The 14,663-nt window shown below is 40.0% G+C and overlaps 1 non-coding gene across 1 annotated transcript; it reads left to right on the top strand.

Moving 5' to 3' along the window:
* Positions 1 to 14,267: 14,267 nt before the first annotated feature.
* LOC126019424 (small nucleolar RNA SNORA51) lies at positions 14,268 to 14,399 on the top strand. The gene has a single exon (XR_007499137.1). It is a non-coding gene; the product is annotated as a small nucleolar RNA SNORA51 (small nucleolar RNA).
* The last annotated feature ends 264 nt before the right edge of the window (positions 14,400 to 14,663 follow it).

The raw sequence follows: 14,663 nt of genomic DNA, 5'->3' as shown, positions 1-14,663 counted from the left end.
GAAAAAGTGTTGGTGTGGCTCCCACAGAATTTTTTTTTTAAAGGAAAATAAGTCATGAGACTGTCCCCTGATCTGGGTCTGCCAAACCAGGGGCAGTGGTGAATCAGAAGGAATGGAGGAAATGCTGAGAGTTTTTGGTACTCTGGTGCTGGAATTAGGTAGTAACATTGTATTCCTAAACCACAAAAATTAACACTGTTATAAATCATGATGCATCAATGAATAAAATCACATGTAAGATTAAGCATGAATATACGGGGTCTTAACTCTAGTGCAGCTGTTAGCGCACTTGCCTTGACTATGCTAAACCCAGTTGTAATTTTTGGGTGCAGAATCAAAAAACAAGACAAAGTATTGATGAGTTTACTATTCAAAGGGGATCTCAACATTTTCATTAAGGCATGTTTAATCCTGAATAACTTTCAAGTATACAATTATCTTTAGTTTGTCATTCAGTTCTTTTTTTTTTTCTTTTTTTTTATTTAAACACCTTGATTACATACATGATTGTGTTTGGGTTTCAGTCTTAAAAGGAACACCACCCATCACCAGTGCATCATTCCCATCACCCAAGTCCCAAATCTCCCTCCTCCCCACCCAACCCCCGCCTGTACCCTAAACAGGCTCTACATTTCCCTCATACATTCTCAATATTAGGACAGTTCAAAATGTAGTTATTTCTCTAACTAAACTCATCACTCTTTGTGGTTAGCTTCCTGAGGTGAGCTGGAACTTCCAGCTCTTTTCTCTTTTGTGTCTGAAATTTATTATTGCAAGAATGTCTTTCATTTTTCTTAAAACCCATAGATGAGTGAGACCATTCTGCGTTTTTCTCTCTCTCTGACTTATTTCACTCAGCATAATAGATTCTGTGTACATCCATGTATAGGAAAATTTCATGACTTCATCCCTCCTGACAGCTGCATAATATTCCATTGTGTATATGTACCACAGTTTCTTTAGCCATTCGTCTGTTGAAGGGCATCTTGGTTGTTTCCAGAGTCTTGCTATGGTAAATAGTGCTGCAATGAATATAGGTGTAAGGAAGGGATTTTTGTATTGTATTTTTGTGTTCTTAGGGTATATTCCTAGGAGTGGTATAGCTGGATCGTATGGGAGCTCGATTTCCAGTTTTTGGAGGAATCTCCATATTGCTTTCCATAAAGGTTGAACTAGACGGCATTCCCACCAGCAGTGGATAAGGGTTCCTTTCTCTCCACATCCCCGCCAGCACTGTTTGTTCTCATTCTTAGTGATGTGTGCCATTCTCTGTGGTGTGAGGTGGTATCTCATTGTTGTTTTGATTTGCATCTCTCTGATGATTAGTGATGTGGAGCATTTCTTCATGTGTCTTTTGGTCATTTGTATTTCTTCTTTGTCAAAGTGTCTGTTCATTTCTTCTCCCCATTTTTTGATGGGATTAGATGTTTTTTTCTTGTAAATTTCTGTCAGTGCCTTGTATATTTTGGAGATCAGCCCTTTGTCTGATGGGTATTGGGTGAATAGATTCTCCCACTCAGTGGGTGGCTCTTGTATCCTGGGCACTATTTCCTTTGAGGTGCAGAAGCTTCTCAACTTAATATATTCCCATCTGTTAATCTCTGTTTTCACTTGCTTGGAGAGTGCAGTTTCCTCCTTGAAGATGCCTGAAGTCTCAATGTCCTGGAGAGTTTTGCCTATGTGTTGTTCTATATATCTTATGGTTTGGGGTCGGATATCGAGGTCTTTAATCCATTTGGATTTTACCTTCGTACATGATGTTAGCTGGGGGTTTAAGTTCAATTTTTTGCAAGTGGCTAGCCAGTTGTGCCAACACCACTTGTTGAAGAGGCTTTCCTTGCTCCATTTAGGATTTCCTGCTCCTTTATCAAAAATTAGGTGATTGTATGTCTGGGGAACATTTTCTGAGTATTCAAGCCTATTCCACTGATTTGAGGGTCTGTCCTTATTCCAATACCATGCTGTTTTGATAACTATTGCTTTGTAGTAAAGTTTAAAGTTGGGGAAAGTAATTCCTCCCATATTCTTTTTCCCAATGATTGCTTTAGCTATTCTAGGGTGTTTATTGTTCCAAACAAATTTCAAAAGTGCCTGATCTACCTCTTTGAAGAATGTCATAGGTATCTTTAGAGGGATAGCGTTGAATCTGTATAACGCCTTGGGGAGTATTGCCATTTTGATGATGTTAATCCTGCCAATCCATGAGCAGGGTATGTGTTTCCATTTCCGCGTGTCCTCTCTTATTTCTTGGAGCAGAGTTTTATAGTTTTCTTTGTATAGGTCTTTCACATTTTTAGTCAAGTTGATTCCAAGATATTTGAGTTTGTGTGGCACTATTGTGAATGGGGTTGTTTTCTTAATGTCTATTTCTTCCTTATTACTATTGGTGTATAGAAAGGCCATTGATTTTTGTGTGTTAATTTTGTAGCCTGCCACCTTGCTATATGAGTCTATTGTTTCTAGAAGCTTTTTGGTAGAGTCTTTAGGGTTTTCTAAGTAGAGCATTATGTCATCTGCAAACAGTGAGAGCTTGACTTCTTCCTTTCCTATCTGGATTCCCTTGATATCTTTTTCTTGCCTAATCGCTATAGCAAGTATATATGTTGCTATGTTGAATAGGAGTGGTGAGAGAGGACAGCCTTATCTTGTGCCAGAATTTAGAGGGAAGGCTTTTAGTTTTTCTCCATTGAGGATAATATTTGCCACTGGCTTGTGGTAGATGGCCTTAACTATATTGAGAAAGGTTCCTTCCATTCCCATCTTGCTGAGAGTTTTGATCAAGAATGGGTGTTGGACCTTGTCAAATGCTCTCTCTGCATCTATTGATATAATCATGTGGTTTTTATTTTTTTTGTTGTTGATGTTGTGTATTATGTTGATAGACTTACGGATGTTAAACCATCCTTGCATTCCTGGGATGAAACCTACTTGATCGTAGTGGATGATCTTCTTAATGAGGTATTGAATCCTATTTGCCAGGATTTTGTTGAGGATCTTTGCATCTGCATTCATCAGCGATATTGGTCTGTAATTTTCTTTTTTCGTAGCATCTTTGTCTGGTTTAGGTATCAAGGTGATGTTGGCTTCATAAAAGCTATTTGGGAGTGTTTCCACTTGTTCAATTTCATGAAAGAGTCTTGCCAGGATTGGTAGTAGTTCCTCTTGGAAAGTTTGATAGAATTCATTAGTGAATCCATCTGGGCCTGGGCTTTTGTTTTTGGGCAGACTTTTGATTACCATTTTTATTTCATCTATGGTGATGGGGGTGTTTAGATATGCTACATCCTCTTCCTTCAACTGTGGAAGATTATAAGAGTCCAAGAATTTATCCATTTCTTCCAGGTTCTCATTTTTAGTGGCATAGAGTTTTTCAAAGTAGTTTCTGATTACCCTTTGAATCTCTGTCATATCAGTAGTGATCTCTCCTTTTTCATTCCTAATACAATTTATCAAGTTTCTCTCTCTCTCTTTCTTTGTTAGGTTTGCCAGTGGTCTATCAATCTTGTTTATTTTTTCGAAGAACCAACTTCTGCTTTCGTTGATCGTTCGGATTGTTTTTTGGGTTTCCACTTCGTTGATTTCTGCTCTCAGCTTTGTTATTTCCTTCTGTCTTCCTATTTTTGGGTCCTTTTGTTGAGTACTTTCTAGTTCTATTAGCTGTGTCATTAAGCTACTCAGGTAAGCTCCTTCTTCCTTCCTGATGTGTGCTTGCAAAGCTATAAATTTTCCTCTCAGTACTGCTTTTGCTGTGTCCCATATGTTCTGATAGTTTGTGTCTTTATTGTCATTTGTTTCCAGGAACCTTTTGATTTCCTTCTTGATTTCATCTCAGACCCACTGGTTATTGAGTATGAGGCTGTTTAACTTCCAGGTGTTAAAGTTTTTCTTCTGAGTCCCTTTGGAATTCACAAATAATTTCAGAGCCTTGTGGTCAGCGAAGGTAGTCTGCAAAATTTCTATCCTCTTGATATTATGGAGGTATGTTTTATGTGCCAGCATGTAGTCTATCCTGGAGAATGTCCCATGTACATTGGAGAAGAATGTGTATCCAGGTTTCTGGGGATGGAGTGTCCTATATATATCCACTGGGCCTCTTTCTTACATTTCTCTCCTCAGGTCTAGTATATTCTTGTTGGGTTTCAGTCTGGTTGACCTATCCAGTGTTGACAAAGCAGTGTTGAGGTCCCCCACAATTATTGTGTTGTTATTGATATTGTTTTTTAGATTTGTCAACAGTTGTTTTAAATATTTTGCTGGCCCCTCATTTGGTGCATATATGTTTAGGAAAGTTATTTCTTCCTGCTCTACATACCACTTGATTAATATAAAATGTTTATCTTTGTCCCTTACAACCTTCCTGAGTATAAAGTTTGCGTTATCTGATATTAGTATGGCCACTCCAGCTTTTTTATGGGTGTTGTTTGCTTGGATAACTTTTCTCCAGCCTTTTATTTTGAGTCTATGTTTGTTCTGACTATTCAGGTGCGTTTCTTGTAGGCAGCAGAAGGTTGGATTGAGTTTTTTGATCCGTTTTGCCACTCTGTGTCTCTTAACTGGTGCATTTAGTCCATTGACGTTGAGAGAAAGAATTGTCCTAGGATTTAATGCCATCTTTATATCGAGATTTGGTGTGTCTTTTGGTCAGTCTTGTCTTAGATTAGGTCTTTCAGTTTTTCTCTTAAGACTGGTTTTGAGCTGTTTTTTGTCTGTGAAACCATGTATTCTTCCGTCAAACCGGAAAGTGAGTCTTGCTGGGTACAGTATTCTAGGTGAAGCATTCATTTCATTCAGTCTTGTCACAATATCCCACCACTGCTTTCTGGCATTTAGTGTTTCTGGTGACAGGTCTGCTGTAAATCTCAAGGATGCTTGCTTGAATGTAATTTCCCCTTTTGATCTTGCTGTTTTCAGAATTCTGTCTCTATCTGTGGGATTTGTCATTGTGACTAGGATGTGTCTTGGGGTGGTTTTTCTTGGGTCTCTTTTGGTTGGTATTCTTCGAGCATGCAGGATTTGATCACATATATTCTTTAGCTCTGGGAGTTTCTCTTTAATGATGTTCTTGACCGTTGATTCTTCCTGGAAATTTTCTTCCTGGGTCTCTGGGACTCCAATGATTCTTTTTTTTTTTTTTTGGTTTTTGGGCCACACCCGTTTGACGCTCAGGGGTTACTCCTGGCTATGTGCTCAGAAATCGCCCCTGGCTTGGGGGGACCATATGGGACGCCGGGGGATCGAACCGAGGTCCTTCCTTGGCTAGCGCTTGCAAGGCAGACACCTTACCTTCAGCGCCACCTACCCGGCCCCCCAATGATTCTTAAGTTGTTTCTGTTGATCTTATCATAGACCTCTATTTTCATCTGTTCCCATTCTTTGACTAATTTTTCCATTGTCTGTTCATTTGTTTTAAGTTTTTTTTCCAATCTCTCCTGTTGTATGGAATTGTTATGTATCTCATCTTCCACAGCACCAAGTCTATTCTCAGCTTCTGATACCCTGTCCCAGAGCTTATCCATTTTGTCATTCACTTCATTTACTGATTTTTTCAGGCCTGTTATTTGACATGTTATTTCAGTTTGGAGTTTTGTGATTTCTGTCTTCATATTTTCTTGATTCTTATTAGTGTTCTGTTCTATTTTATTCATGGTTTCTTTGAGTTCTTTGAGTATATTCCATATTGCTACTCTAAAGTCCTTATCTGAGAGATTGTTTAGTTGGTTGGTCGTTAACTGGTCATCAGAATTGTCATCTTCATTCTCTATGTCTGATGCTGGCCTGCGTTGTTTCCCCATTGTCTCACTTGTATTGTGGGTTTTTCTACGTGTTGTGGTGGTATTCATTGGTTATATGATGCAGGCAACACACTTCTCTGGCTCCGCCCTTTCTGGATGGGCCGACTTGCCTCCAAGGTAGGGGGGTTCTCCGTGGATGAAGCCTCACACAGGATCAAATCTTAGGCCCAAGCACGCAGCAGAGAAGACAGTCTGGAGAGAAATTCTTGCTTCTGTGATCCAGCACAGTTCTTAGTGTGGTTTTTTTCTTCTTGTGATGGTGTTCTTTTTTTAGAAAGAGCGCACGGCTGCGTAGCGAAGTGGAGCTAAGTGCCTTCTGGAGCCTCTTTTCAGCCCACTCTCAGGAGGTTCACGCAACAGGATAGCAGAGAGACACACAGGCAGCACTCACAGTTTTTCACGGTCGGGCCCCACTGGTCAGGCGTAGTTTTCACTCGCTCGCTGGGCAGCTTCAGAATGCTGTATTTTTGGGGTTCACTTCCCAGGACTCTGAGGAGAGTCACTGGCTCGCTGAGTAGCTTCCGAATGTAGTTTCTTTGGGGTTCACTTCCCAAGGCTCTGAGAAGAGCTTCCAGAGTTCACGAAAGACAGAGAAGGGTAGGACAGGGCTCCCTTCCGGTGCTCAGTTTCCTCAGAAGAAGCACAGCTGGGTGGAGACTCTGCAGGTAGAGCAATCAGCACTCTGCCTGGAAACCCCCACATGCAGCCATTTCTCACTCACTCACTGGCTTGCTGGGTAGCTCCCGAATGTAGTTTCTTTGGGGTTCGCTTCCCAGGGCTCTGAGGAGAGCTTCCAGAGTTCAGGAAAGACAGAGAAGAGTAGGACAGGGCTCCCTTCCGGTGCCCAGTTTCCTCAGAAGAAGCACAGCCGGGTGGAGACTCTGCAGGTAGAGCAATCAGCACTCTGCCTGGAAACCCCCACATGCAGCCATTTCTCACTCACTCACTGGCTCGCTGGGTAGCTCCCGAATGTAGTTTCTTTGGGGTTCGCTTCCCAGGGCTCTGAGGAGAGCTTCCAGAGTTCAGGAAAGACAGAGAAGAGTAGGACAGGGCTCCCTTTCGGTGCCCAGTTTCCTCAGAAGAAGCACAGCCGGGTGGAGACTCTGCAGGTAGAGCAATCAGCACTCTGCCTGGAAACCCCCACATCCAGCCATTTCTCACTCACTCACTGGCTCGCTGGGTAGCTCCCGAATGTAGTTTCTTTGGGGTTCGCTTCCCAGGGCTCTGAGGAGAGCTTCCAGAGTTCAGGAAAGACAGAGAAGAGTAGGACAGGGCTCCCTTCCGGTGCCCAGTTTCCTCAGAAGAAGCACAGCCGGGTGGAGACTCTGCAGGTAGAGCAATCAGCACTCTGCCTGGAAACCCCCACATCCAGCCATTTCTCACTCACTCACTGGCTCGCTGGGTAGCTTCCGAATGCAGTTTCTTTGGGGTTCGCTTCCCAGGGCTCTGAGGAGAGCTTCCAGAGTTCAGGAAAGACAGAGAAGAGTAGGACAGGGCTCCCTTCCGGTGCTCAGTTTCCTCAGAAGAGGCACAGCCGGGTGGAGACTCTGCAGGTAGAGCAATCAGCACTCTGCCTGGAAACCCCCACATGCAGCCATTTCTCACTCACTCACTGGCTCGCTGGGTAGCTTCCGAATGTAGTTTCTTTGGGGTTCGCTTCCCAGGGCTCTGAGGAGAGCTTCCAGAGTTCAGGAAAAACAGAGAAGTGTAGGACAGGGCTCCCTTCCGGTGCTCAGTTACTCAGAAGAAGCACAGTCTGGTGGGGACTCTGCAGGTAGAGCAATCAGCACTCTGCCTGGAAACCCCCACATGCAGCCATTTCTCACTCCGTCATTCAGTTCTTTTGGGGGACATGAAGGGACATGTCTGCCACTTCCTAGGGCTTACTTATTATTCTTCACTCAGGAATTAATCCTGATAAATGGACCAGAGAATGTGGGATTCAGTTTACGCACTGAGAACTGCGAACATTATGGAGTCAGAGCAGATCACTATAACCACCTCTTACACATCTGGAATCCTCATTAGTGAGCCCATGATCCACAGCTAGTGTCATGTCCGCTCATTGGCCCAACTCCACAGGTCTTGATGTCCTGACCATGCAGCCACATATGTGGTTGCATAACACTTCCATATTTTCCAGTACTGATATCCCAGTAGGAATGCATAGAATTTGATGTGACATTTTGAAACTTTTTTTTGAAACTCAACAATAACACAAAATAACAGAATGCTCAGCAAGCAACATGTTTCAACTGAGACTTCATAAATCTTCAGACAATGACATAATAATGTCCTCTGTGAGCTATGACAATTTTCGCAAATTTACTTTTAGTGATTTTTTTTTTTTTTTTTTTTTAGTTTTTGGGCCACACTCGGTGACACTCAGGGGTTACTCCTGGATATGTGCTCAGAAATTGCTCTTGGCTTGGGGGATCATATGAGATGCTTGGGGATCAAACCACTGTTTGTCCTAGGTTAGCGTGTGCAAGGCAAACACCCTACTGCTTGAGTCACCTCTCTGACTCCTCTTTTAATGACTTTTTAAATAATCCCATTAACATTTCATTGTAGCTATAAATAGTAAGTGGACAATGGTTGAGGAATGGTGGTGTGATTGGTATTGGAACCTTGAATGCCAGAAGCTGTATTATGAGCAACTTTGTAAACCACAGTAGATGAAGAAATTTATAAAAAAAAGAAAAGGAAAGAGAGAAAGGAAGAGAAAGAGACAAAAAGTAAGAAAGAAAGAGAAAGAGGAGGGTATAGAGGAGAGGAATGAAAGAGGGGGACAGAAAGAAGGAGGGAGAGAAAAAAGGAACAAAGGAAAGAGAAAAGTGCTCCTCTGTTCTCCGGTCATAGGAGATGAGATATCAATGATTTCCATTATATTTTTTTCCTAGAACTGTGTTTATGAGACTTCCTTGTGAAGACAGATGTGCTTGAGATTTAACTATTCCTGTGACCAACCCAGTCGATTATAGAGTTGTTTGTCGACTGTCCTCCAAATCTTTGAGTCTGTGCTTATTCTAACCATTCAATGAGTATTTTTGCTGGTGAAAAACATGTTGGACTCAATTATACTTTTATTTAAATAAAATAAATTCTATAACTGAAGAACAGTTACAAAGTTGACTGTGATTGAGGCTTATCATACAATCTCCCTCTGCAAATTTCTCACCATCAATGTCCCCATTTCTCTCTGTCTCCTAAGTTCTCTCTTACCTCCTCTATGACAGATATTTAATAAAAATGCATTTAATTTTTCTGCCTACTCATCAACTCTGTCTCTCATAATTGGTGCAATTAAACCATGGACTTTGAGAATTTATTGTCATCAAGATTGATGCCATCTTTCTGTAGCAATTTGTGTGATTATCAGGTTTGTCTTATAAATTATACACTTCAGTTTTTCTTTTAAATATGTCTAAGAAGTCCCCAAACATTTTTTTTCTTGACCTTGGTATAACTCCTACACTGGAAATATGAGTCCTACTGGGTAAAGTATTTTAGGTGAGGCATTCATCTCATTGAGTTTTTTCCCTCTATCCCATCCCTGCATTGGGGCCTTTCATGTTTCTTTTGGTAAATCTTAAGGAACAAAGTCTCTGTTACTAATGAAAAGAGATGCAAAGCACCAGATCTGAACAGCTCAGCTATGTATGTATATATTTAGAAGAAAGAAGTAAGGAGTAGGAAGTGGATGCAAGTGAGTGGAGCTTTACCACTGCTGAGCCACATGCCAAGGAACATAATCTAGGATCTTGTCTCACCTCACATTCAATGGTCAAATTCAAATCATAAATAAACTGTCATCATTGCTGATTCTCAGGGATATGCAAATCGAACAGGACACGAAGATTTCACTTGAGACCACTGAGAACAGTCTGCATGAGAAAGACAAGAAATCATCCCTGAAATCAGGGAAATGCTCAGAGGGAACCTTACCTTCACTGTCTGTGAGGTTTTATTAGGTTCCTACACATGGAATAGGAGTTTAAATATTTTCAAAAACATTTCAAATGGAAATTTCACTAACCCAGAACATCTAACACATAAACAACATAGACAACACTATTTTTTTTAATACTCACCCTCTTTATAATGTTTTATTTAAATGGAAGATTTTAGAATGTATCCAATAAAATCTTTGTTCTTAGTCAAAATCTGGTCAGATGGTGAATAGGATTTTTTCCCAAGTGGCACTAGTTGCACTCACATTACAGTAATTTATTCGAATTTGATCCTATAAGATACATAAAACTATTTTCCACTTGTACATTTATTTCCATCATTTCTTTCTTTGCCACATATAAATCATTTAAGTTTTCAAAGCATAAAATATTCTGCCTAGAGAGAATTGAATGGCTACATAGAGTGGTCCTGTATTTTTAAAACCTGTTTAAGGTTGTTATGAAGTAAATGAACATTCTAGAGTCTTATTCTGGTAACTAGACTACTGAGTAACTGAATTGCTGATCTCTGAAATAACAAACCATCTTATTTACATAATATGTTCATACATTTATTTTGTAAAGGGAGCTTTATGTAGGTGGTAAAATTATTCTCTGCTACTTTTCATGGCAATCTTATTTTTTAATTTGTGACTTATAAAAAATTAATATCTTAATTTAAACACCTTGATTACAAATATGGTAGTTGGGTTTCAGACATATGAGGAACACCCCCTCTTTGGATTGTAGTCCTACTTAAATTTTCTGGATATAACCAGAATGACAATGAGAATGAGTGAACAAAGAAATTGTCATATATTCACAAGGAAATGCTAATAAACTCCGAGCTAAGCTTGTATTTTGCAGTTTTCTATTTTCAATTTAGATAGAACTGGAGAGTCATCATACAGAAGTGGGTCAGAAATTGAGACAATTGGGAAGGTTAGATTATTCCCATAAAAACAAACTAGAGATATTTTATTTATTTTGCTTTTAATCATTTTTATTTAAAGAACTAAGATTTATATAGCTATTTACAGTTGAGTTTTTTCATCATTTTGATTTTTTTATTCTAGGGTCACACACAGTTATATTCAGTGTTAGTTCTGGCTCTGTACCCAGAAATTATTCATAGCCAGGCTTGGGGACAAATATATAATGCTGGGGGTTGAACCCGGGTCAACTATGTGCAAGGCAAGTGCTCTGGCCACTTACTATTACTCCATCCCTAGTAGTTCAGTTTTAGGCATATAATATTCAATACCAATCCCACCAATAGAGTCAACACCCAACACCAGTATTCCTATATGTCATCATCCCCTATTCCAACCACTAGCCACCCAGTACCCTAGACCCTGCCTGCCACTTTGACAGGCACGTTAGAAAGTTCAATAGTTAAAGCTCATGTTTTCAGTATTGTTAAGTATGTGCCTTGGATATATAACTCTACCATCGTCCTCCATCACCAATATAATGAAAGACCTAGTCCCTGTAATCCCACTACTTCCCTTTCTCATCATCTTCCTACTTTGATTTTTCTCTTTCTCTGTTCCTTTTTAGCCCTAGATTTGAAGTCAAAGTGATCCAAGTATTTTTCCCCCCATTTATGTTACATTTCCTCATCCAGTTATTCTATATGCCACAGATAAATAAGATCTTCTTGTGTTTGGCCTTCTTCTGGCTTAGTTCATTCAACATGATGTCTTCCAGTTTCAACCAGGTTTCAGAAAATTGCATGATTTTATTGTTCCTTGCAGTTGCATAGTATTTTATCATGTATATATATATACATATCATATCTTCACAATCTATCCTTCTTTTGCTAGAAATCAAGGTTGAATCCATATCTTTTTTCTTTTGTAAAATATGTATTTAAGCACTGTTGCAAGTCAGCCCCTGAAAAGGTTGACTGATGGAGGGAAGGAGGATGAGGTCTTTCCCCTCCAGCTCGAAATATGCGTCTGCCACCCTGTCCAGCTGACGGTTCTGAGGTGAAATGGCGGGTAAACAGCTTGCAGACAGTCAGGCTTGTGGAAATATTAGCTTTATTCGGTGGACAAGACTGAACTCCAAAGTCTCAGCATCAGTTTCAACCAAAAAGCCCCTCGCCTCCCACAGACCCTTGTCTTTATCCCTCAGAATCAGGTACCACCCAATGGTGGGATCAGATACCACCCAGTGGTGGGAGCAGAATCAGGTACCACCCTAGGGTTGGGGGCAGAATGCCAGGTCACACCCTAGGGAAGGGAACAATTCCCAATCAGGGTAGGGTCAATAATATAATAATCCCATACAATGTTTACATACACAACAAAGCACCATAATTACAAGTATGATTGTAGTGGGGTATTAATCATAAACAGGACAAATCCCTTCAACATTGTGACCTTCCCACCACAATGATGAATCTCACAAATAGGGATAGAATGCTGAAAGCAGCAAGATCAAAAAGGGAAATTTCATTCAAAGGATCATCCTTAAGATATACAGCAGACATGTCACAAGAAACTCTTAAGTCCAGAAGACAGTGTTGGATATAGTGACAAAACTCAACGAAATAAATGTTTTCTCTAGAATACTGCACCCAGCCAGACTCACTTTCAGGTTTGAAGGATGTATGCACAGCTTCATGGATGAAAAACAGCTCAGAAACTTTACAGATTCAAAACCGGCCTTAAAAACGGAAAGTCTCCTTTAAGACAAGATTGATAAACAGACATGCCAAACTTCTACACAAAGATGCCACTAAATCCAATGACAATCATTACTCTCAATGTCAGTGGATATAATATAGCTGTTAAGATACACAGAGTGGCTAAACAGATAAGAAGATATAGCCATTTTTAATAAAGTATATCTGAGAACTGGACACTAGCAGGGAAGTAAACTATGGAATAACAGGAAAAGAATCTAGAAACACTGGTTGAAGAGATTGATGTAGTAGATCAGCAAATATAAAGGCAATGTTTGTAAAAGCCTTGCAAAGTATACTATCTCCAAAAATATTCATAGAAAAATGAAGAGAATGTAAAGAAGACACACAGATCCCGTGTAGGTATATAAAATTGTTTATTATTGGGGAATACTAGAAATATCAAATTAAAATGACAAGAGTCATCACTTCCAACACTGAGAAGGCTTGCATGAAAATTTTGGGAAAAAATAGTGAGGATTGTTGAAAAGGCAACATCTCCCTCAGTTGGTAGTTATCAACAGATTCAGCTTTTCTGGAAAATAATTTTAGGCTTTCCAAAAATCGAAAATGGAGACACGATATGACTCAATGCATCCACTCTGTGCCAACTCTACCAAAACAGGTATCCTGTGCCATTCATATCTGGCTGAAGGGGCAGTAGTAATTACATAGTAAATACTAAATAGCAAACAGAGACAACTTATGTTCCCTGAAGTGCTACATAAAGCAGTTAATATTTTTTTTTATAAAAACCGAGGTTGTTGAATCACTGGGTTTTACCCTAATCAGTATTCATTCTCTACCCTAGGGAGTGATATGGTGATTCAATTGCTGGGTCCCTCCCTACTTAGTATTCTCTCTACCCTCAGGTGTGGACTGGTTCTTGCTAATAAAAACATGGGTTTCAAGATTGGACATTCTTAATGTCCTTCCTCTCCACCCCACATAGGCCTGTACTCTAAACAGGCTTTCTACTTCCCTCATTCAATCACATTTTGTTATGATAGATCTCAGTGTAATTATTTCTATGACTGCACTAAACGATCCCTGTGGTGAGCTTCATGTCGGGAGCTGGACCCTCCAATCCTCCTCTATTTGGTCTCTGAGAATCATTACACAAATGTTTTTCATTTTTCTCAAAACCCATAGATGAGTGAGACTATTCTGTGTTTATCTCTCTCCCTCTGACTTATTTCACTCAGCATAATAGATTCCATATACATCCATGTATAGGAAAATTTCATGACTTCATCTCTTCTGATGGCTGCATAATATTCCATTGTGCATATGTACCATAGTTTCTTCAATCATTCATCTATTGAGGGGCATCTAGGCTGTTTCCAAAGTCTGGCTATTGTAAACAACACTACAATAAATATAGGTGTGAAAAAGGAATTTTTGTATTGTATTTTTGTGTTCCTAGGATATATCCTTAGGAGTGGTATAGCTGGATTGTATGGGAACTCAACTTCCATCTTCTGGAGAAATCTCCATATCGCTTTCCACAAAGGTTGGACCAGACGGCATTCGCACCAGCAGTGAATGAGTTTCTTTCTCTCCACATCCCCGCCAACACTGCTTGTTCTCATTCTTTCTGATGTGTGCCAATCTCTGTGGCGTGAGATGGTACCTCCTAGTTGTTTTGATTTGCATCTCCCTGATGATTACTGATGTGGAGCATTTTTTTCATGTGCCTTTTAGCCATTTGTATTTCTTCTTTGTCAAAGTGTCTGTTCATTTCTTCTCCCCATTTTTTGACTGCAGCAGGTTGCACTGGTGAAGGTATATATATATCAAAAAAGAAAAGAAAAGAAAAGAAAAAAATAAGGCCTCTCCATTCTTACCACAGGCTGTGTTCTTTACACTACTATATAGAAAGAGGAGGTACAGTAAATGCACCCCATATACACTCAACCCAGGCCCTTTGCCTGTTCTGTACTGTGAATTGAGGAAAAAAACGATTGGACATTCTTTCTCCAGTCTTCCTCCACTGAGCTGCCTTTCTTCTTAAGGTTAGAAAGCTTGTGCGTTGGAGTTTCTGGCCTGAGTGTTCCAATTCCTAAGCCCATTTCTGTCCCTTTCACTGTGTGGTTTATTTCCATAATGGATGCTTGCTTCCAGACCCACATCCAGCAAGGTCCTGGTTTTGAATTCTGAGATTTCCTTCATACTAGATCACCAGAAAAAGGTAAGAAAAAGTAGTTGTTGATTACAAACATAGTA

This window comes from Suncus etruscus, chromosome 9 (assembly GCF_024139225.1).
Source record: "Suncus etruscus isolate mSunEtr1 chromosome 9, mSunEtr1.pri.cur, whole genome shotgun sequence".
In the NCBI taxonomy this organism is placed as follows: domain Eukaryota; kingdom Metazoa; phylum Chordata; class Mammalia; order Eulipotyphla; family Soricidae; genus Suncus; species Suncus etruscus.
The sequence above is the reverse complement of the archived record's forward strand: the minus strand, read 5'-3'. Positions and strand labels throughout refer to the sequence as shown.